This window comes from Pelodiscus sinensis, chromosome 2 (genome assembly GCF_049634645.1).
Source record: "Pelodiscus sinensis isolate JC-2024 chromosome 2, ASM4963464v1, whole genome shotgun sequence".
NCBI lineage: Eukaryota > Metazoa > Chordata > Testudines > Trionychidae > Pelodiscus > Pelodiscus sinensis.
In genome coordinates, this window is record NC_134712.1 from 252,892,977 (window position 1) to 252,917,290 (window position 24,314).

Consider the following 24,314-nt stretch of genomic DNA (forward strand, 5'->3'; position numbering starts at 1 on the left):
AAATTAAAAGGTACAGTGCCTAGAGTAAAATCCCTGCAAGCTTCATGGACACTTTTCAAAGACACCATAATAAAGGCCCAACTTAAATGTGTACCCCAAATTAAAAAACATAGCAAGAGACCTAAAAAAGAGCCACTGTGGCTTAACCACGATGTAAAAGAAGCAGTGAGAGATAAAAAGGCATCTTTTAAAATGTGGAAGTCCAATCCTAGTGAGATAAATAGAAAGGAACATAATTTGTTGGGCAAAAGTCAACATGGTTTCTGTAAAGGGAAATCATGGCTTACTAATCTATTAGAGTTTTTTGAAGGGGTCAACAAACATGTGGACAAGGGGAATCCAGTAGATATAGTGTACTTAGATTTCCAGAAAGCCTTTGACAAGATCCCTCACCAAAGGCTTTTGTGTAAATTAGGTTGTCATGGGATAAGAGTGAAGATCGTTTCATGGATTGAGAACTGGTTAAAAGACAGGAAACAAAGGAATAAATGGTAAATATTCAGAATGGAGAGGTGTAACTAGTGGTATTCCCCAAGGGTCAGTCCTAGGGACAAATCCTATTCAACTTATTCATAAACAATCTAGAGAAAGGGGTAAGCAGTGAGGTGGCAAAGTTTGCAGATGATGCTAAACTGTTCAAGACAGTCAAGACCAAAGCAGACCTTGAAGAACTTCAAAAAGATCTCACCAAACTGAGTGACTGGGCAACAAAATGGCAAATGAAATTTAATGTGGATAAGTGTAAAGTAATGCACATTGGAAAAAATAACCCCAACTATACATACAATATGATGGGGGCTAATTTAGCTACAACTAATCAGGAAAGAGATCTTGGCGTTATCATGGATAGTTCTCTGAAAACGTCCACGCAGTGTTCAGCGGGAAAAAAAGCCAATCGGATGCTAGGAATTATTAAAAAAGGGATAGAAAATAAGACAAAGACTATCTTACTGCCACTATATAAAACTATAGTACATCCACATCTTGAATATTGTGTACAGATGTGGTCTCCTCACCTCAAAAAAGATATTATGGCATTAGAAAAGGTTCAGAAAAGAGTAATTAAAATGATTAGGGGTTTGGAATAGGTCCCATATGAGGAGAGGCTAAAGAGACTGGGACTTTTCAGTTTAGAAAAGAGAAGACTGAGGGGGGATATGATAGAGGTCTATAAAATCATGAGTGGTATGGAGAGGGTGAATAAAGAAAAAATATTTACTTGTTTCCATAATATAAGAACTAGAGGACACCAAATGAAATTAATGGGTAGCAGGTTTAAAACTAATAAAAGAAAGTTCTTTTTCATACAGCGTATAGTCAACCTGTGGAACTTCTTGCCAGAGGAGGCTGTGAAGGCGAGGACTATAACAGAGTTTTAAAAAGAGCTAGATAAATTCATGGAGGTTAGGTCCATAAAAGGTCATTAGCCAGGGGGTAAGGAATGGTGCCCCTGGCCTCTGTTTGTCAGAGGCTGGAGAAGGATGGCAGGAGACAAATTGCTTGATCGTTGTTTTCGGTCCTACCTTTCTAGGACACCTGGTGCTGGCCACTGTCAGAAGACAGGATACTGGGCTAGATGGACCTTTGGTCTGACCCTGTATGGCCATTCTTATGTTCTGGTGTTCTTATGCTCTCCCATCGACTCCAGTACTTGACCAGGGTGAGACGAGTAGCTGGAGTCGATGGGAGAGTATCCCTGCTGACCTTACCACACAGAAGACACCGAAGTAAGTGTGTCAACTTCAGATACAGTGTTTGTGCAGCTGAAGTTGCACAAGGTAGATCGAAGGGAGAGGATTTTAGTGTAGACAAGGCCTATTCTGCTAAGACGCTGGGTCGGTACAGAACCAGAGGGAAGAGTACCACCTACTGAATTACCAATGCCACTTCCTGTAGCACCTGGCTTTTTTCTTAGAGCAGCTGTTCCTAACCTGTGGTTCGCGGACCCCTGGTGGTCTGCGATGGTACTGCAGGGTGTCAGTGGGAAGTTTAAAAATAAGGATTGGGCCCACCACAGTGGGCCCGATCCTTACCTTTTGTTTTCTTTCCTTACTTTTCTTTTCCTTTTCTTTTTTTTCTCTCCCCCAGGAAGTGGAGGAGGCTGTGAAATTTTAATAGATTGAAAAAGGGTCTGTATGCTCGAAAAGGTTGGGAACCATTGCTTTAGAGGGCCCTCCCTAACTATTAACACATCTTAATGTCAGAGAGCTGTCTGGACTGCTGTTTAAGGTGGCATGGCTACTGACAGATAAATGGTTGTAAAGCCAGGGAAATCAGGGTTATTATCACAGCCGTTTTTCCTAGATGGGAAAGAAATTCCTGCTATTTTCCATCATCAGAACCTCATTAGGCAGTGCAGCCTACTAATTGATAAACACAGACCTGACAACCTGCGTAGGCGAGGAAGACAGAAGTCCACCCGGGACCTGCCAATCAACGTCACGGCCATCAATGGTTAGAAGTGAACTTTGACCTCTTGCAAGAATGATGCTGATTGTTTCAGATGCAAGGAGAAAAATGGAACTTTGCCTAATTATAACATCAATGTCAAGTCACATACCCTAATGGGACACCTGCAGGATGGAAAAAAATGTCTGCAGTTCATGGAGCCCAGCTGTGAATGTAGGCATGCTACTTTGCCGAATATACCATCTACTAGAAATTCTTTATCGGTCACTATGATACAGCTTTGTACCAAGTAGCTCCGTACAAGTAAACCCACTCACTCACTTTGCAGAGTGATGTGAGAATACACAATGGCTAAAGTAAAATGTGAATGACTGTAGATGGGGAGAAAAATTAAGCAGTTTGGGGGAAGGGAACAAAGGTACGTGCTTAGCTGAGATTTCAAGGGAAAAGGAAAGTTGAGAAGGTAGAAGAACAGATACAGGGAGGTTGTTTCAGGAGCAGGTGGTCAGGCTAAATGATCACATAGTTGTCCTTTCTGGCATGATAAAATCTGTGACAGGGTCAAAGCCTGCTCATCTCACATATGGGAGCAGTCTTGACCATGTGGCTGAGTAAAGCAAGTTGGATTCAGCCACATTCTGGGGGATCGGCTTGTTGGCTCAGGGAATGCTTTGAACAGAAGAGCACTTCAGATGTGAATCTGGAAAGATCCGCCCGTCTTGTGATTTCCTTCTTCCCACATTTTAACGGGGACTGGTTTTTATAATGCAGAACAAACATGGAACATTAGGGAAACCCCTCAAGGCACCGAATGTAAACGCCCGCTGAGACGTGGAAGGAAAAAGTATCTCTCACAGATGTGCAAAGAATACAAAGCTTCATACAGACACTTCCAAAACTGGCTTCAAGCTGCAGCCAGTTGGGTTGAAGGCATTCCGTATAGACCGAGCGTCAGTCTCTGTAGTTGGCCCAATGCAAATGCACTGAAGTCAAAGGGAATTTTTCTGCTGATGTCATTGGGAGTGAGATCAAGCTTGGGGAAGACTGAAAAATAAATAAATACAAAATCCCTATGAGTATTTGCTTGAATTAAGGAATTAATCCCTTTAATATATACATGGTCCTTCTCACAAATGTATCTGAAGACCTCACAATCTTTAAGGTGTTTCCCCTCACGGCACTCCATGAGGGGTTATTGTTCCCTTTGGGCTGACAGGGAGCTGAGGCATAGAGGCTATGTCTAGACAGCAGGGCTATTTCTGGATACTGGAAGAATGCCAAAATAGGAATTCTGTGTTTTTAAACGTGCCCGTTATTTCAAAAGAATGAGCATGCTATTCCAGCATCGTTTTGTAACCCTCGTTTCACATGGGTTAAGGGACTTGTCGGAGTAGTGCTTTATTTCAAAATTACCTGGAAATAAGCTACACAATCTGCGTAGTACAAATTGCGTATCTTATTCCGAGATAAGGGTGCTGTGTAGATGCACCCAGATAGACTAAGTGACTTTCCAGAGGTCACATGTACAGACTGTGTCAGTGCAGGGTCTTGCACTCAGATCGCCCTCAGCCTAGGTGAGTGCTCTAACCACTGGACCAGCCTCCCTTTCCCATATTGCTCTCATCTTTCCAAATGGAAGAATGCATAGCTCCCCGCCCTGGCAGGGGTATGACCTCATCCTCAGATTCTACTGAGCCCCCACTCAGGCAAACGCCTATTTATTCCAATGATTCATTTACATTTCTAGCCGATGCATGACATTTTCATCTCCTGGGAACCAGATTGGCTGTTGGAGATTGATTTTAGCCCAGCAAAATATATTTCAGTTCACATTTTACCCTGGATCTGTGATGTGGTCACAAAGGCAATATAACGAATTACCCTTTGACTCAGCTGTGTAATGTTTTAAAACTTACCAGGCAGGGAGCTTGGCACACATGTTTCTGCCAATAATATGCCTGTAGATATACTCATTCAATCTGTGTGGGGTAGAAATTATTACATCCTGTCCCGTTCCTTTGTTCTTTTAACTCCAGACCAGGGTGCATCACTGCTTACTTACAAAATCTTCACTGGCGATTCCAGTTATGTGCTGAAAGTAGACCCAGTCCTCCCCAGACAAAGGAAACTTGCTAGAGGATGGACTAACCCTTGATCAGTCCTGCTGTATTGATACAGTAATAAATTATGTGATGGGGAGGCTGGGCCATAGCTCAATGGATCTGCCATCACCGTGATATCTCACTTATCGCAGATAAAGTGGTAGGAAAGCACTAACGGATTGTAGGCTTATTAATAGCCAAAGCCAGTGACAGGAAGGAGCTGGACTGTGCTGGAAAATTGTGGAGGCTGTCCTTGTTGGCCGGTTGAATTTAGCATCCAGGATCTGAAGTCCCGGGAGGTGTGAAAACTGTAATTCTAAACCAGCTAATGAAGTCGCGCTACCCCGGAGCACTTGTCAGACGGAGTTATATATAGCTGCAGGCAAGGAGATGCTTGCCAGTGCCTTCGCAATGCTGCAGGGCCTGAATCATAGAAACAAAACGTCCCGCTGTGTGGGACAGCACTAGACACGAGCCAACCTGCCAGATAGAGACAGTGAAGCATTGCGAGATCACTGTGGCTACTCACTTCCGGGCAATCTAGGGCTGGGGGAGAGAGGCAGCCCACCCAGTGGTAGATTCAGCATAGCCAGGATTGTCCACACCTGATCCCTGCCCCCCTGGAAAAAGAGGATCACATCCACTGACCTTAGCTGGGCACCTGACCTTTTTGCCCATATGTCTGAACAGGAGCGCGTCTGAGTTCAGGGATGAAATCCTGCTTTATCGAAAGAGTGGGGGCTTTGCTATTGACATTGGTGGGGCAGGGTTAAATCCTAGGTTGATTTCTAATGGGAGGGATCAGAAGAAGACCCCATCAACTGGAAGGCACAGTGCACAGTTCTAGGGATGGGGGTTCCATGACCACCCCCCCCCAAGAGAAGAAGATGAGTGTTGGTGGTCAGGGACTCCCACCCAAGAGCTGCGTCTAGACCGGCAAGTTTGCTTTTGCGGAAAAACTTGCCAGCTGTCTACTCTGGCCGCTTGAGTTTCTGCACGAACACTGACTTTTTACTGTCTGAAATCAGTGCTTCTTGTGGAAATACTATGCTGCTCCCGTTCGGGCAAAAGTCCCTTTTGCGCAAAACTTTTGCGCAAAAGGGCCAGTGTAGACAGCTCAGATTTGTTTTGCGCAAAAAAGCCCTGATTGCGAAAATGGCAATCGGGGCTTTTTTGCGCAAAAGCGCGTCTAGATTGGCACGGACGCTTTTCCGCAATAAGTGGTTTTGCAGAAAAGCACCCGTGCCAATATAGACGCTCTTTTCCGCAAATACTTCTAATGGAAAACTTTTCCGTTAAAAACATTTGCGGAAAATCATGCCAGTCTAGACGTAGCTAAGGAGTCCAGACCGGGAATCTTGAGAAGTGTGCTGCTTACCTGGAGCTAGAATTCAAGATGTGACCGAGAGTCTTCTGAGACCGATCAAACCTTTGGATCACTGCCCCTTTTCTACTTCTAGATGGGGCTACTATAAGGTGGGTGTATAACTGGCTGGATAACCATTCTCAGGGTGTGTCTAGACTACAGGGTTTTGTCGACAAAACTGGACTTTTGTCGACAAAACTATACCTGCGTCTACACTACCGCTGAGTTCTGTCGACATAACGTCGACAGAACTCAGCAGTTTTGTCGACGCTGGTAAACTTCATTTTACGAGGCATAACGCCTGCTGTCGACAGAGTTTCTGTCGACAGAAGGTGTTATTGCATGTAAACTGTCCTTTGCGTCTACACTACCATGTCGACAAAGCAGCTTGCTTTGTCGACAGAACTGAATGTAGTGTAGACGCTCTTTGTCGACAGAAGTTTTGTCGACAGTATCTGTCAACAAAACTTCTGTCGACAAAAGCCTGTAGTCTAGACATACCCTCAGAGAGTAGTTATTAACAGCTTCTTCAGGGGGTAGCCGAGTTAGTCTGTACAGGATAAACTTAAAAAACAACAAATTGTCTGGTAACACTTTATAGACTGACAAAATAGGTAGATGGTATCATGAGCTTTCGTGGGCTATTAACGGTTCACAGTCATGCTGGAAGGGCATAACAAGTAGGGTCCTGCAGGGGTCTGTTTTGGGACCTGTTCTGTTCAATATCTTCATCAATGATTAAGATATTGGTATAGAAAGGACGATGATTAAATTTGCAGATGATACCAAGCTGGGAGAGGTTGCAAGTGCTTTGGAGGATAGGGACATAATTCAAAACGATCTGGACAAACTGGAGAAATGGTCTGAGGTAAACAGGATGAAGTTTAAGAAGGACGAATGCAAAGTGCTCCACTTAGGAAGGAAAAATCTGTTTCACACATACAGAATGGGAAGCAACTGTCTAGGAAGGAGCACTGCAGAAAGGGATTTAGGAGTCATAGTGGACCACAAGTTAAACATGAGTCACCAGTGTGACACTTGCAAAAAAATGCATTCTGAGATGTATGAACAGGAGTGTTGTGAGCAAGGCATGAGAAGTCATTCTTCCGCTCTACCTGGAGCTGATTACGCCTGAATTGGAGTATAGTGTCCAGTTCTGGGCGCCACATATCAAGAAAGATGTGGAGAAATTGGAGAAGCTCCACAAAAGAGCAACAAAAATGATTCAAGATCTAGAATACATGAGCGATGAGGAAAGGCTGAAAGAATTGGGCTTGTTTAGTTTGGAAAAGAGAAGACTGAGAGGGGACATGACAGCAGTTTTTAGTTATCTAAAAGGGTGTCATAGGGAGGAGTGGTGGGATTATTCTCCTTGGCCTCTGAGGATAGGACAAGAAGCAATGGACTTAACCTGCAGCAAGGGAGGTTTAGGTTGGACATTAGGAAAAACTTCCTGTCAGGGTGGTCAAACACAGGAATAAATTGCCTAGGGAGGTTGTGGAATCTCCATCATTGGAGATATGTAAGAGCAGGTTAGACAGACACCTGTCAGAGGTGATCTAGACCATGCTTGGTCCTGCCGTAAGGGGTTGGTGTTTGGTATTTTTGGTTAAACCATCTGGCAACCCTAGTCAGCGGCTCAGGGCTCTGTGCAGGGAGCAGACAGAGTGCTTGGGGCTGATTAATCACCTGTGAAGCTGTGCTGCCATGCAACTTAGAGGGAACACTGGCAGGCAGGGTGGCTGATACTGAAACGGCTGCTGGCTGGTAAGTCTCCTGGCCAGAACCTGCCTCCAGCACCCCAGCTCCTCCCTTTCCCAACTCTCTGCCCCCCACTCCTGCCCCCTACTCCACATACCCAAATCCTTTGCCCCCTCCTGCACCCATATCCCCTCCCAGATCCAGCACCCCTATCTCCTGCCCCAGATCACAGTCCTCTCCTGCCCTAGATCACAATGCAACCCCCTACACTCCAGTCCAGTGCCCCAGGTCACAACTGCCTCCTTCATCCAAACGCCCTCCCTTACCGCAAGCTCCCTTCTGCACCCAACCTCCATCCCAGACCTCGCACCTCCTCCATTAATATCATGGAAGAGTGAGGCCCTCAACCACTTTCCAAATTCTTGGTGTGGCCTTCCCATCAAAATGTTTTGCCCTCCTCTGCTTCAGAGGTATTGGCACTTGCTGTGAAGAGCACGGCAGGAGAGGTATGGGGCAGGGTGGCGCTCTCTGTGTCTGTGTATCTGTACTGCAGGCAGAGGGGTGAGTGCTATGTGGGGAGACACAGCCGAGCGAGCATTAGTCTGGCTAGCTCAGGTCCCAGGAGCAGGGAAGCCGCAGCAGTGTGGACTTCAGCATGGCCTAGCCACCCGAGTAAGTACGCAGGTGGGCGGGACTGTACGTAACGCGGCAGAAGAGCCAATCACCGGAAGGACCAGAGAACCACAGGGACCAGCTGGCTCTCAGGAAGAGGTAACCCAGGGAAAGATCTTCTAGTGCTGTGCCCAGCCAGGGGTGGGTTTCCTGGCTCCGGTAAGATGCATTTCTATGTTGTACAACATTTTAGGGTAGACTCCTCCCCAATACCTTGGGTGGGGAACTTCAGGCCCGAGGTCCGGATGCGGCCCCCAGCTTGCCTGGATCCAGCGCCCGAGTCTCTGGCTCTGTCAGCATCGGGGATCCCTCACTGGTGCTCCAGTCCCCCCTAGCCCCATCATGGGTCTGGAGCACACAAAATCTACTCGTCTGGGCCCCCCAGGCTCTGATACGGGAGAGGAATGTGGGGAGTGTCTTTCTCCTTCGCCGAGGGCCACTTCAGTGAGGGATTTGTTTTGTTTTGCTTCTCGCTTGCTCACTCGTGTGCAGGCCCCAACGGATTTTTCTGTGTGTCAGTGGCCCCCGGCCTGAAAAAGTTTCCCCGCCCCGGTCTAGACTGTCAGCGCCGTGGGCAAGGTCTGCCTAATTTTGTGTTTGCATTGCATCGAGCACCGTGGGACCGCAATCCTGATCAAGGATTCTGGGCATGGCTGTAATATTAGACTATCCTGCTGGCTGCTACCATGGGCACTACCCTCAGACCTGACTGCGGGAGCGTCACAGCTGAAAACCAGGGGCTGCGACAGCTTGAGCTATAGGAGCACATGTGAGAAAACAGACTCAGCGTGAGAACCTTTGTCTGGCACGGCTGTCTTGGCCAAGCATATGATGCGATGGGATTTGTGATGGACTTAGCTATGCCAGTGAAAGCCCCTGGTGCAGCTGCAGTTATCAATGTAGTTGAACCTCTCTCGTCCGGCACTCTCTGGTCTGGCAACATCCGTGGTCCGGCATGATGTTAGTTAGCTGGGTGTCCACTTTTCATGGCTGTGGCTAAGTATCTCGCAGTCCCATGCAGTTTGTTTACAGCCTGGCTCTCAGTGTTCTGTGCTGTGATTTAGCTCTTATTTACCCCTAAATGGCCCAGCAAGCAGTGAAAGTGTTGGACAATATTGACCTCCTGTGGTTTGGCAAATTTTCTGGTTCGGCACCAGTCAGTCCTGAGGGTGCCGGACTAGAGAGATTCGACCTGAGGCTTATTTTGCTCAGGGACTGGACTGGAATAAGCTATGCTAACAAAAGTGCAGTTTGGCCATGTCACGAGGCTGGCGTACTCGTCTCCTTGAGGGGGGAAGAGTGTGCTGGCTCCGTAGTTTGGTTTGGATGTCCGTGCCTGGCAGTGCTGCCTAATGGCCAGCATCCTGAGGGTTCTCCTTTCTCCCAGGTCTGGGTGACCTAATGGCAAGAGTCCATAGGGTAGAACCAAAAGAACAGCCCTTCCTATCAGGGCTGCGTGGCCTAGCAATCAGAGTCAGTAGAACTGCCCTTTTGGTCAGGGCTGTGCAGCCTAGTGGCCAGAGCCAGTAGGGCTGGAGAGCTGGGCCACCAGCCCAGAGTGAGTGAAAGGCAAGGTAGGGAGACCTGGGCCCTCCCTCTCTATTCAGGACCGGGTCAGTGACAGGGCTGCCGAAACTTTCCAAGCTAGTCTCTGGTTCTACTACAACCGACTCCTCACAAAGTTTCCTTAGGTCACCTCCTACCTGTGTCACCAGAGCTTCCTGGCTCAGGGTCCCCATGGTCTCTCCTTTGTCTGGGGTACCCCGATCCTGGGGGCTTTGGGTCGACTCTGTCTCTTTGGCCTCCATGTATTTCTTTATCAGGAGCTGGCAACATCCCTCCAGTGGTTGGCTCAGACTGAGCTGCACTGCACAGCTTCCTTTTATATCCCGGTTCCGGCTGGAGCTAGGTGTCTGGTTTTCTACCCGACAGTCCGGTTTTTGGGCCCTCTGTCCGGTAAAAAAATCCAGAAAATACCGGACATGTGCAATGTCAGACGGAAGCCTGATGGGGGCGGGGGCAGTGACGGGGAGGCGGGCTGCGATTGGCGCTGGGAGCCCTGGTTGCGTGTGAGGAGGAGGGGCAGCCCGGTCCGTACTCCTGCGCGCTGGTCAAGCACGTAGTGGAGCCGCAGCCGGACTGACTCGCGCAGGATGGGAGCACCCTAGGATCTGCACAACCCGGGTCAGTCCTGCTCCCCGCTGGCTGATTCGCTCTTCTGCCCCCTCCGCCAGCTCTGCATCCTGCTGGCCGGTTCCTGCTCCAGATCTTCCCCAGCCAGTCCCTCTCCCCCCGCCACCAGCTCTGTGTCCTGCTGGCCGGTTCCTGCTCCAGATCTTCCCCAGCCAGTCCCTCTCCCTCCGCCCCCAGCTCTGTGTCCTGCTGGCCGGTTCCTGCTCCAGATCTTCCCCAGCCAGTCCCTCTCCCTCCGCCCCCAGCTCTGTGTCCTGCTGGCCGGTTCCTGCTCCAGATCTTCCCCAGCCAGTCCCTCTCCCCCCGCCGCCAGCTCTGCATCCTGCTGGCCGGTTCCTGCTCCAGATCTTCCCCAGCCAGTCCCTCTCCCCCCGCCCCCAGCTCTGCATCCTGCTGGCCGGTTCCTGCTCCAGATCTTCCCCAGCCAGTCCCTCTCCCTCCACCCCCAGCTCTGTGTCCTGCTGGCCGGTTCCTGCTCCAGATCTTCCCCAGCCAGTCCCTCTCCCCCCGCCGCCAGCTCTGTGTCCTGCTGGCCGGTTCCTGCTCCAGATCTTCCCCAGCCAGTCCCTCTCCCCCCGCCCCCAGCTCTGTGTCCTGCTGGCCAGTTCCTGCTCCAGATCTTCCCTGGCCAGTCCCTCTCCCCCCGCCGCCAGCTCTGTGTCCTGCTGGCCGGTTCCTGCTCCAGATCTTCCCCAGCCAGTCCCTCTCCCCCCGCCCCCAGCTCTGTGTCCTGCTGGCCAGTTCCTGCTCCAGATCTTCCCTGGCCAGTCCCGCGGCACCCCCCACCAGCTCTGCTTCCGGTGGCCAGTTCTCCCCTCCTCCTGAGCTCCCCCAGCCAGATCCGCCCCTGCCGGCTGTCCCTTCCCCTCCCTATATCCCCTCCCTATATTAACTCCTGCTGCCCCAGTGTGGGACCGGGACACCCTGTTACATCCCAACATAAACACTGTCCACACTCGGTGTGCTTTGTGATGTAGAATCCTAACAAAGAAGTCCTGGTGTATTCCTGGCCGACCTGGGGCTGCAACACACTTGTATCATCTGAGGCCTGGCCAGGGAGAGAAACCTCTAGTATAGGCTCAATTACATGGGTTACAATAACAAATAGAGGCAGCGTGAAAGCAGGGGTGAGTTAGAATCCTAGAACTGGAAGGGACCTCAAGAGGCCATCGAGTCCAGTCCCCTGCCCTCACGGCAGGACCCAGCAGCGTCTAGATCGTCCCTGAGAGGTGTCTGTCTAATGTGCTCTTAAATATCTCCAGGGATGGAGATTCCACAACCTCCCTAGGCAATTTATTCCAGTGTTTCACCACCCAGACAGGTAGGAAGTTTCTCCTAATGTCCAATCTAAACCTTCCTTGCTGCAGTGTAAGCCCATTGCTTCTTGTCCTGTCCTCAGAGGCCAAAGAGAACAATTTTTTCCCCTCCTCCTTGTAATACACTTTTAAATACTTGAAAACTGCTACCTTGTCCCCTCTCAGTCTGCTCTTTTCTAAACTAAACAAGCCCAACTCTTTCAGTCTTCTCTCGTAGCTCATGTTTTCTAGACCTTTCATAGTTGTTGTTGCTCTTTTCTGGACCTTCTCCAATTTCTCCACATCTTTCTTGAAATGCCCAGAACTGGACACAACACTCCAACTGAGGCCTAACCAGCGCAGAGTAGAGCGGAAGAATGACTTCTCGTGTCTTGCTCACAACACTCCTGTTAATGCCTCCCAGAGTCATGTTTGCTTTTGCAACAGAGTCACTTTGTTGACTCATATTTAGCTTGACCCCTAGATCCCTTTCTGCAGTGCTCCTTCCTAGACTGTCACTTCCCGTTCTGTATGTATGAAACTGTGAATGGGAAGGGCTACACGAAATAGCTTCCGGCCCCTTGACCCAAGAGGAACTGATAAATACTCATTTCAAGTGGTCTCAATATGTGTATATCTATCTATATAAAACTATCACAAGGCAGTCATATAGTCATCCTGACGGCGATCCGTTCTGGGGCTGGAAGCCAGAGATGCAGGTTGTAACAGCTGTTCCTAAGGCCTTATCATCAGACGGACTTGTACTCGTTTAACTCCAGGTGTGATTTTTTAAACAGCTTTAAACAAGAGTAAGTGGAGTGGGGGAGTGAGGGGCGAGGGGCTAACTTTTCCAAACTTGGCTCTCTGCTAGAGATTTAAATACAAACAAGTGTCTTCCCATACAAAATTAGCCTAACCTGAGAGACGGAAATTTCCATCCCCTCCCTCTGTCCTTGCCCCCAGGCTTGTGCTCTGCTTGTGCAGTTTTGCTACATGGCACCTGGTTGCATTTCCCGGTGGAAGGCGCATTCAAATCTCCAGTTCATGGAGATGGGAACACTATAAAGTGCCCTTAAAATTCTGCTTTGTGATTTTTTTTTTTTAGTTATTATTGTGCCTGAGGGAGAAATTCTTCCAGCCTCCCATCTGTTGCCCCTGAGATCTCGGGGCACAATGGCGCTAGTGTTACTCTGCAGCACAAGATGGGCAGCACCTGGAGAGACTGCAGATGTGCCGTAGAGAGCTCTGCCTAGCGGGGCTAGACCGGGGCCGGGTGACGTCACTGTGCGGATTGCCCATGGAACAGGGTCAGGCAGGCTTGGCTGTGGTGTGTTTGCAAGCGCCTCCTCTGGGTGCAAATCATCAATAACATTGGCCCGCGAGGACACTGAGCCCTCGCTACCCAGCTAAGGATCCAGTGCTCCGGTGCGATGCAGCACAGCCTGAGATTTGCCGCTTCACACACTATGGATTCCCTGCCCTTGTCACATTCATTTGATTTATTGGCGTAGCAGCTAGGAGTCATGGACAAGGACCATCTTGTGCTAGGTGCTGTACAAACATAGAACAAAACCATAGCTTTGGGGGGAGAGATAGCTTGGTGGTTTGAGCATTGGCCTGCTAAACCCAGGGTTGTAAGTTCAGCCTCTTGGGGGAGTGCATTTAGGGATCAGGAGCAAATCTGTCAGGGTATGTCTACACTACAATGTTAGTTCAAACTAACGGACATTAGTTCAAACTAACATTCATAGCTGCTACACTAGCGCTCCGTTAGTTCGAATTTAAATCGAACTAGCAGAGCGCTTAGTTCAAACTAGGAAAACCTCATTTTACGAGGATTAAGCCTAGTTCGAACTTACTAGTTCGAATTAAGGAGTGTGTAGCCCCTTAATTCGAACTAGTGGGAGGCTAGCCCTCCCCAGCTTTCCATGGTGGCCACTCTGGCCAACACCAGGGAAACTCTATTGCCCCCCTCCCGGCCCTGGAGCCCTTAAAGGGGCACGGGCTGGCTACGGTGCCTGTGCCAGGTGCAAGCCTGCCAGCACCCAGCCAGCAGACCCTGCACCTGGCACGGCACAGAGCCACCCACCCGATGTCCCCCAGCCCACCCCCTCTTCCCGGGACCAGGCTGGCAGCTCCCGGGAGCTTGCCCAGGACCGCAAGAGGCGGGCACCTTCCTGGGCTAGTGCAGACATCGTGGACCTCGTCCACGATCTCCGCACTAGGCACAGGAAAGTGGCCGTCTAGGGCAGGAGAGCTGCCAGCCTGGCCACCCAGGAGCAGGTGTGCATGAAAATCAAGGGGGTCCACTGAGACCCCCGACCCTGAGCCCTGAGTTTACAGTGGCCGTCCTGGGTCAGACCAAAGGTCCATCTAGCCCAGTAGCCTGTCTGCCGACAGCAACCAACCCTAGGAACCCTGGAGGGGATGGACCGAAGACAGTGACCAAGCCATTTGTCTCGTGCCATCCCTCTCCAGCCTTCCACAAACCTTGGGCAGGGACACCACTCCTACCCCCTGGCTAAGACTACTCCATGGACTCAACCTCCATGACTTGATCTCACTTCCCTTTAAACTCTGTTCTAGTTGTAGCCTTAACAGCCTCCTGCAGCAAGGAGTTCCACAGGTTAACTATTTGCTTTCTGAAGAAGAACAAATTTCTCTTACTAGTTTGAAGCCTGCTACCCATTCCTTTCCTTTGGTGTCCTCTAGTCCTTCTTTATGGGAACTCATGAAGAACTTTTCTGAATGCACCCTCTCCACCCAACTCCTGCTTTTAGAGACCTCTATCCTGTCCCCGCTCCATCTCCTCTTTTCTAAGCTGAACAGTCCCAGTCTCTGTAGCCTCTCTTCATCTGGGACCTGTTCCCAACCCCTGATCATTGTAGTTGCCCTCCCCTCTCCCAGCCTTTCTCTTCCCCTCTCCCACCTCCTTTTCCCAGTCTCCCCCAGTTTTGTTCAATAAAGACAGAGTCAATGTTGGAAGAAACGTTATCTTTATTTTGTACATCAATAAGAAGGGGGGCTAGGGAAGGGTAAGTGGAAGGAGGTGAGGGAGGAACGGGGTATGAGCCCCCGATGGAGAGGACTGGGCTGGCTCTGCGGGCTTCTGGGGGTGGAAGCTCTCCTGCAGCCCCCCAATTGCCCCCTCTCCCCAGATGGAGCCTGCGGCAAGTGCAGCCGGTCTGATGGCCGAGTGGTGTGATGTGCCCAGTGTGGGCACTCCGGGCACTCCAAGCCAGGACTGGTTTTCAAGCGGGGCACCCCTGAGAACTGTCTGTCCGGGGTGGGGGTCGGGTCCCTTTAAGCGCAGCCCTCGGCTAGCCTGAGACAGCATCTCCACGCTCTAAGTCCTCCTCTGATGCCCTGCCGGCACTGCTTCCGGCCATCCTTAAGCCCTGTTCAGAGTCCACTCAATGTGGACTTGCTAGTTCGAATTAGCAAAACGCTAATTCGAACTAGTTTTTAGTTCTAGACGCGTTAGTTCGAATTAGCTTAGTTTGAATTAACTAATTCGAACTAAGTTAGTTCGAACTAACTCTGTAGTGTAGACATACCCTCAGGGATGGTACTTGGTCCTGCTGTGAGAGCAGGGGAGTAGGCTCAATGACCTCTCAAGTTCCCTTCCAGTTCTATGTAGGGCTACCAGATAGACCTCCCCAAAATACCAGACACACTTGATCCTGGGTAGGGGGTGGCTGGGAGCTGCCTCTGCACGCAACCAGAGGGTCCTAGCTAGGAGGCAGGGCCATGATTGGCACTGGGGGCCTCTGGTTGTGGGAAGTGGCAGGGAGTCCCAGCCACTGTCCCCACTCCACTTGGCTTTTGCACAGCGCTCCCAGCACCAATCACGGCCCCTCCTCCCAGTTGCTCCCCCACCTCCGCCAGGCACATGTCTGGTATTTTCTGAATTTTTCTACCAGGCAGAGAGTGCAAATATCGGACTGTCCGGTAGAAAACCAGACACCTGGCAACCCTAGTTCTATGAGATGGTATATCTCCATATATTGTATTAGTCCTGCCCTTCCCACAGTAATTTTTGTCCTAGGCTATCAGGGATCTTTGTGAATACTAACGAATCGAGCCTTAGAACATCCCCCCCTCTTAGACAGTGGGTGAGTAAGGGTTGGTACAAATCTGTGGCCCCCTAGGGCAGGTGTAGTAAGAGGAAGGCTTAAAACAAAAGCCCATGTAGCACAGGCCTGGTTTGAGGCCTGAGGCCTAGCTAACAATGGGCAAAACATGGCTAACATAAAGCGAAGCTAAGCTGGGAGCAGGAGGCAGGCTCCTGCTCACAGAACTTGGCACAAACAAGGCTAAGAGAGCAAAACACTCATTGGCCCAGATATAGAACAGTCCTTGGTACTGGTTGTAAGTGGAAAGCACATGGTACCACCAGGTCATTAAAAAAGACCTTGGTACCCACTTCCCACAGCTACTCACCCAGGTTCAGGAAAGGGTCTAAAATAACAGCATGATGGGCAGAGATGATCTAATCAAACCACAAGGAACAGGGCGAAGGGTGGTATCGAAGACGCGTCACAGGATGACAACACCAGAGGGTGGCAACCTGACACGTCAGCAGCGAAGTGTCACTTGTTTGTACCTATCTATACCGTGGTGTCTTGGGGGGACAGTCTTTGGATGACCTAGGGGACAGTGGGAGTTTCCCATTAATGAAGTTATTCCATTGTTACGAATTGCATGTGCGTAGTGGTTCGGTAGAGTCTCCTGAAACGATCACCGGTCTTTGCTTAACAATAAACCCGGCTGGGCACCTTTGATCCTTATCTGATTTGTTGTCGTTGGGGGCTCTCTTGGGGTCTGCTGTGGGGACTACGTGCACAAGTCGACACGGCACACACCTGCAAGCAGCCTCCTGGTTATCGTCATCGATGGAGCCAGGGACCTGTGAGGCCACCTCGGCAGTAAACCCTGGCTAACTGCAGCAGGTACGTCTTGGCTGTTGCTGGACCGCACTCCTAGGTTGCTTAGAACATCGCAAGGGTGATCTTACATCTACCTGCACCAAAGGGCCCTGCCACAGGGACTAAGGGAGTTTCTTCCCTACTAAGCTGGGGCTTATAACACACAGCTGAGTCTGTCTAGTATTAGCGACAAGGAGTCCCATAGCACCCTATAGACTAACAGATGTATTGGAGCATACGCTTTCGTGGGTAAAGACCCACTTCATCACACGCATCTGCCCATGAAAGCTTATGCTCCAATACATCTGTTAGTCTATACTATAAGGTGCTACAGGACTCTGTTGCTTTTGCACATCCAGACTAACATGGCCACCCCTCTGATACTTGTCTAGTGCTACTATCCTAGGGCTGGAAGAGACCTCACAAGGTCACCCAATCCAGCCCCCAAAAGGCAGCTACCAGGAGCAGGGTTCAAACCCACACGCACATGCATCCATTGGATTTTAAGTCCAACACCTTAACCACTTGGCCATCCTGGTGCACAAGTCTGAAGGCTACCTTTACACTGTAGTGTTATTTCGGGATACTGGTGGTATCCTCAAATAGCTATTCCACGTCTTCATAGCAAGCCCATTATTTCAAAATATAACAGGCTCGCTATTCTGATGTCCCTGTAAATCTCATTCCACAAGGAGTAAGGGGCATTTTGGAGTAGCAGTTTATTTTGAAACTAGCCAATTAGCCCATCATAAGACGGGATTTTCAGGTCTTCTCTCCTGAGCTCTCTTGCTCTGTCTCTCTCTCTCTTTCTCTCTTCCTACTGCCTCCCCACCTCTCTCTCAGCTCTCCTCCGCCTCCTGCCTCTCTCTCCGTCTCTTTCTTTCTCTTCTCCCCCTCCTGCCTCTCGCTCTCCCTTTCTCTTCTCCTCCTCCTCCTGCCTCTCTCTCCCCTCCGTCTCTCCCTGCCCCCCTTTCCCTTCCCTCCCGCCATGGCACTTGGCTGAGTGCTGCCTGCTCAGCTGGGCCGCCGCGAGGGAGAGGGGGCAGGGTGGTGACGTACATGGCCAGGGGGCGGGGCCATGTACGTCACCGCCCTCCCTTCCCCTCCCACCCCGGGGGAGCTCAAACAGCCTCTTGCGCTGCTGGCTCCCCTGGCGGCCTGGCTGAGGGGTGCCGCACTCAGCTGAGTGCCACAGCGGGAGGGGAAGGGGGGCGGTGACATACATGGCCCCGCCCCCTGGCCGTGTACGTCACCTCCCCGCCCCCTTCCCCTCCCTCCATGGTGGCTCGGCTGAGTGTTACGCGCTCAGCCGGGCTGCCGCGGGGGAGGAGGGGCGGGGCGGTGACGTACATGGCCAGGGGGCGGGGCTGTCTATGTCAACCCCCCCCGCGGCGGCCCGGCTGAGGGGAGCACCACTCAGCGCCACGGTGGGAGGAGGAAGGGGGTGCAGTGATGTACATGGCCCCGCCCCCTGGCCGTGTACATCCCTGCCCCGCCCCCCTTCCTGTCCCACCGGGGCTCAACTGAGAGGCGCAGTGCAAACGCCACTCAGCTGGGCCGTGGCCGGGGAGCTAGTGGCCGTTTGGGGTCCGGTTGCGGCCAGTGGCTGCACCCCCCCCCCCCGCCAGGTCTGCTTCCCGCCCCCCTCCTCCCACCTAGCCCCACGGCCCCCGATCCCCCCCAGCTCTGCTTCCCGCCCGCTTTTCCTGCCGGCCAGCCCCACGGCCCCCCGGACACCCCCCCCCGCCAGCGCTGCTTCCCTCCCCCCTTCCTCCGGGCCCCCCCATCCTCCCCTACAGGCCCCGAACCCTCCCCAGCTCTGCTTCCCACCCCCCCTTCTGTCCAGCCCCGCCCCCTTCCCCTTCCTCCGTGGCGCGCAGACAGCTCCCTCAGCTGGGAGCGGCGCAGCGTGCCACGGAGGGAGGGGAAAGGCAGGGCTGGCCGGAAGGGGGCTGGAAAGCAGAGCTGGTGGGGGGATTGGGGGCTGTGGGGCTGGAGGGGAGGATGGGGGGGCCTGGAGGAAGTGGGAAGGGAAGCAGCGCTGGCGGGGGAGGATATCTGGGGGGGCCGTGGGGCTGTCCGAACGGGACCAGGGGGCGTGATCATGTCCATCAGCATTACAGACGCACAGACACTGCGCTACTATATATATGATAAGTACTATGCAGACAGCGCCAAATTTTGAAATAAGCTCTTTTGAAATTGACTCAAAATAAGCTACGCAATTTGGATAGCTCAAATTGCGTAGCTTTTTTCGAGCTCTGGATGCAGTGTAGACACACCCAAAGAGAAGGGTGCACGCCCGAGGGGATGGCTGAAAGACTAACCATAGGGTGACACACACAGGCCTCTCCACTTCCAGTTTTCATTTTAAACGTCTCTACCTGTTAGGGTTGCAGAGAAAACCTTCTAAGTACGTCCCGAGTGTAACGAAGCAGAAGCAGAGACATTTCTCTCCTCTCCATATGTTTGGTGTTAGTCCTTTGCCTCGGGGCTCAGTGATCTATGACAATAAAGGAGATGCTTTGCTTTGGAAGGGACGAGATCAAGACTGCAGGGGCCCACTGCACTTCTCAGCAGCTCTGGAAGTGCTCTAGCAAGGACAAACCCAGCCAGAAGCGGGCTGTCGTTCCCAGAGACGTGTCCTGTATTCTGAATGAATTTTACTGACAAGGTCCAAGTTAGCAGATTGAAACAACTGTTTAGTGGCAACCACGCAACCAGATCTTTCGTTCTTCGGAAAATCTGAGTCACTGCAGAGGTTTTGCGTTTGATAACCCTTCTGACCAGCAGGGGGCAACAATGAGTTTTCTATGCTGAAAATGCAGCACTTGGGGGTGTTCCAGCTGTCAACACAGCTGTGTAAAGGAGTCAGGCCACTCAGAAGAAAGCAAAGCGCCAGGGGAACGCCACAGATGTTTTGCAGGTACAGTAACATAATTGCCCGTTGTGACTAAGAGGGCATATGGCAGCTGGTCCATCAGTGAACCCGAAGCACCTGTTGACAGCGGCTTTAATGAAACAGAGCCAAGCTTTTGTGCTACTTAAAAATCGACAAAGCACGAGTGTGTGGAATGCTGGACTGACAGCCCTGGGAACAGGACTGTTCCTCTGACCTACAGCACAAGGGGCAACAAACAGATCAGCTTCATTCATTAAGCCCCAACCAACACACTTTAACCCTGAACCCCTTTGAAAGAGTGAAGGTATTCCAATCTTTGCATTTGGTCATGCTGTGGCAAGCTGCGACCTCGATCAAGGGTGCCAGTCCTGCTAATTTGTCCATCCATGTGCAGACTAAATTTTGTTGTGTGCACCAATCATGTGTAAATGTGCACCACCAGGAGAAACACAAACCCAGCTGTGGGTGCTCTGCTAATCATCTGGGCGGTACTAGAATCTTTGCCGAGTGGCTGCCCCAGTGCACAGCTTTCAGGGAACACTGGTGCAAGTTGTGGGGAGTGATCTTGTGTGTCAGAAGTCGCTGGAGGAAGGACCTGGACTGAGATCAGCTGTCACACTGTAATAAGGCTTGGTCACCACAGAGCCCTTGTAAAATCTGAACCAGTCCCATGCATCAGCCACTACACCACAAGTGTGAGGGCATGCCGGGGGCCTGTTTTCTTCTAGACTCTCAGGGTATGTCTAGACTACAGGGTTTTTTTTTTTTAAATGGCCTTTTTTCGTAAAACCTTCACCAGCGTCTAGCCTGCCGTCGCGTTCTGTCGGAACTAAATCGAAAGAATGCGGCGTTTTTTTCGACAGAAGTAAACCACATTTTACAAGGAAGAACACCTTTTTTCGAAAGGGCTCGAAGGAGGGGTGGCAAATGTCCCCACATGCCTTTCACTTCGCACCTGCTGGCCTGTTGCCAGCGGGGCTCCTTAACACCACTCACTGGCTACGACTAGACTGGCATGATTTTCCGCAAATGCTTTTAACGGAAAAGTTTTCCATTGAAAGCATTTGTGGAAAAGAGCATCTAGATTGGCACGGGTGCTTTTGCGCAAAAGCACTTTTTGCGGACAAGCGTCCGTGCCAATCTAGATGCGGTTTTGCGCAAGAAAGCGCCAATTGCCATTTTTGCCATCGGGGCTTTTTTGCGCAAAACGGTTCTCAGCTGTCTACGCTGGCCCTCTTGTGCAAAAGCATTTGCGCAAGAGGGCATTTTCCCGAACGGGAGAGTCGTTGTATTTGAGGAAGAACACTGACAATCTTACATGAGATCGTCAGTGCTCTTGCGGAAATTCAAGCGGCCAGTGTAGACAGCTGGCAAGTTCTTCCGCAAAAGCAGCTGCTTTTGTGGAAAAACTTGCCAGTCTAGACGCAGAAACTGTGTAAGTGGATGGCCGAGTGGTCTCCGAGTATTGATAGCATTGGGTAAGACAGCCTTAGGGCCCGTCTATGTGCAGCGGGTGTCCTGGAACATTTTGCATGGACAGTCTCCAAATACCGGCCAGCTTCCCACAACAGGGCGAGGAAACTCCCCAGATGCCCGGTAGCTGATCTGTGTGTGTAAGGGCGGAGAGGGGAGCTGGCATGGGAGGGGAGGAAGGGTGAGTAGCTGTACTGCACTCCCAGCAATAGGAGACAGGAGATCTGGGTTGTATTCTCTGATTCTACGTGGCCGTGGGCAGGTGGCCCCACCTTTCTGTGCTGCGGCGTCCTCGGGGATTGTAATGCTGGAGTACAGCACTGGGGGGCTGGGCTGCGCCCACTGGCCGTGCAGACCCTGCTGCTGCCCATTCTGGGTATGTCTGTGCTCCCTGGAAAATCTGGCACAGGGTCTCAGAGCCTGGCTCAGCTGACTCAGGGGCACGGGGCCTGGACTGCAGAGCTAAAAATAGCAGCTTAGACATTCATGCTTGGGCTGGAGCCAGAGCTCTGGCTACGTCTACACTGCAAATAGAGATCACAGCTGACTCAGGCTCAGTCTGAGGGGCTGTTTAATGGCAGTGAAGATGTCCGGGCTTGGGGTGGAGCTCAGGATCTAGGACTTTGCAAGGTGGGAGGGTCCCAGAGCTCAGGAGACAGCCCGCACTGGAACGTTTATACTGCAGGGCTGTGTCTAGACTGCATCCCTTTTTCGTAAAAGGGATGCAAATTAGACATATCGCAATTGCAAATGAAGCGGGGATTTAAATCCCCCCCCGCTTCATTTGCATAAATATGGCTGCCGCTTTTTTCCGGCTCGGAACTTTGCTGGAAAAAAGCGCCAGTCTAGATGGGGATCTTTCGGAAAATAAAGCCTTTTCCGAAAGATCCCTTATCCCTCTTAAAATGAGGGATAAGGGATCTTTCGGAAAAGGCTTTATTTTCCGAAAGATCCGCGTCTAGACTGGCACTTTTTTCCGGCAAAGCCCCAAGCCGGAAAAAAGCGGCAGCCATTTTTATGCTAATGAAGCGGGGGGGATTTAAATCCCCGCTTCATTTGCAATTGCGATATGTCTAATTTGCATCCCTTTTATGGAAAAGGGATGCAGTCTAGACACAGCCCAGTTGTTTAGCCCTGCAGCCTGCCTGCCCAAATGAGTCCCAGGTGTTCAATTGCCGTGTAGACTTAGCCAGAGACCAGGCACCAGTTCCCACCTACATATCTATCCAGCAGTTCTGTAGCCCCACAGCCCGAGCCCTGCAAGCCTGTGTCAGCTGATTGGGGCTAGGTGTGGCCAGGAGTAGATGTACCATGAGAATTCTCCCGTGCACGTTGACATATTCCCATTTCCAGGCACGCAACGGAACATTCAGTCGGGGGGCAGAGTCCGTGTCCCGACTTAGTGCCCGGCATTATCGATTTCACACACTAGCTTCCCATGCACTACGTTGCCATGTGGACAAGGCCTTGCTGCTGAGATACTGAGATTTCCATAGAAATTGCCAGTTGAGAAGATTTTTGTCCGGGACACAAACGCTCCTACTTGAGGGAATAAGCCAGCCACGGAGCACCTGGTTTTAGGACGACACGTGCATGGGAAAGTTATTCCAGAATTGTCCCTGTGATTTATGCTTTGTACCATGGGAGCACCTTGGAATCCTATTAAGGGGCAAGATCCTGGTATGCTAGGGGCTGTACAGCCAGTTAAAAAGGAGCCCCAGACAGGGCATGAGAAATGGGTGAAATGGTCAAAAGGGCAGGTGGAGGTGGGGAGAGACTGAGAATCTGAGGGCTCAGGACCCAGACTCATTCCTTGGCAAAGGGGAAGGGAAGACCATGTCTTCTGCCCTGCCAAGGGAATAACAGGCCAGAAACTTTGCAAGGTAACTTATTCTCACTACAGAGTGGCTCAGGTATTCACATGGGTCCAGATCCATTGGAAATTAGAAGCCTAAACCTCTTTGAAGATCCAGGCCATAATGCCTGTTAAACACCCAAAGTGCTTTTCCAGCATGCCCTGTGTGCCCTGAATGTGGTTTACTCGAAGTCAATTTGTCCCCATCTTGACTGCACTTATGTTCTGTCATCCACATTTCATGATCTGTTCGGCATGCTATACTCCACTAGCTGTGTCTAGACTGGCAAGTTTTTCCGCAAAAGCAACTGCTTTTGTGCAAAAACTTGCCAGCTGTCTACACTGGCCGCTTGATTTTGCGCAAAAGCACTGACATTCTACTGTCCGAAATCAGTGCTTCTTCTGCAAATGCTTTGACGTTCCCGTTCGGGCAAAAGCCCATTTCCGGAAATGTTTTTGCGCAAGAGGGCCAGTGTAGACAGCTAAAACTGTTTTTGCAAAAAAGCCCCGATGGTGAAAATGGCGATCAGGGCTTTCTTGCGCAAAACCACGTCTAGATTGGCACGGACGCTTTTCCGCAAAATGTGCTTTTGTGGAAAAGCGTCCGTGCCAATCTAGACGCTCTTTTCCGCAAATGCTTTTAACGAAAAACTTTTCCGTTAAAAGCATTTACGGAAAATCATGCCAGTCTAGACGTAGCCAACTTTGTTTAATGCCTCCTTCCACTGTGTGACTCCCCAAGCCAGCTTACCCCTCTAATCAAGTCGCAGCAATGTCCATGGATAATTTCCAGCTCCAATATCACTCAAAAGTGGCCTGGCCTGACTTTAGCTACGGACATGTCCCATAGGCCTTACTCAGGCAGAACTCCCATGATCAGCTGTGAGATGATGATGAATTTGGCTCCCTCAGGCCCCGTGGGGTGCATCTACAGTGCACCATAGTATAACCACCACCAAGCGGATTGGAACGTGGGACCACTGGATCTTAGTAAAGGAGCTTTCAGCTTGAGCTATAAACCCAGCTGGCTCGCATTTTAGGTTGTAGAGCTCCCTTGTTCTTATCTTTTGCTGTAAGTGGTATAAGTGCCACTCCATGGGACAGTGAACCACACTAGGCATGGGGGTTACAGTAGCTCGAAATAAGATTGAGCTATGCAAATGGTGTATCTTATTTTGAAAGAGCTTATTTAGAAATTTGGCGCTGTCTACACAGCTCTTATTTTGAAATACCCCACGATTACAAAACATCTCTTACTCCTCGTGGAATGAGGTTTGCAGGGATGCCGGAACAGCGAGCCCATTCTATTTCGAAACAACGGGCTTGCTGTGAAGACGCGGGATAGCTATTTTGGGATACTCAGGTATCCCGAAATAGCTCTGCAGTGTAGATATAGCCCATAAGGATTCTCCCCTCTG

The 24,314-nt window shown here is 50.8% G+C and overlaps 1 non-coding gene across 1 annotated transcript; it reads right to left on the reverse strand.

Annotated features, from left to right (window-relative positions):
* Nucleotides 1-17,122: 17,122 nt before the first annotated feature.
* On the reverse strand, nucleotides 17,123-17,205 carry TRNAL-UAA (transfer RNA leucine (anticodon UAA)). Its single transcript has one exon. It is a non-coding gene; the product is annotated as a tRNA-Leu (tRNA).
* Nucleotides 17,206-24,314: the final 7,109 nt, after the last annotated feature.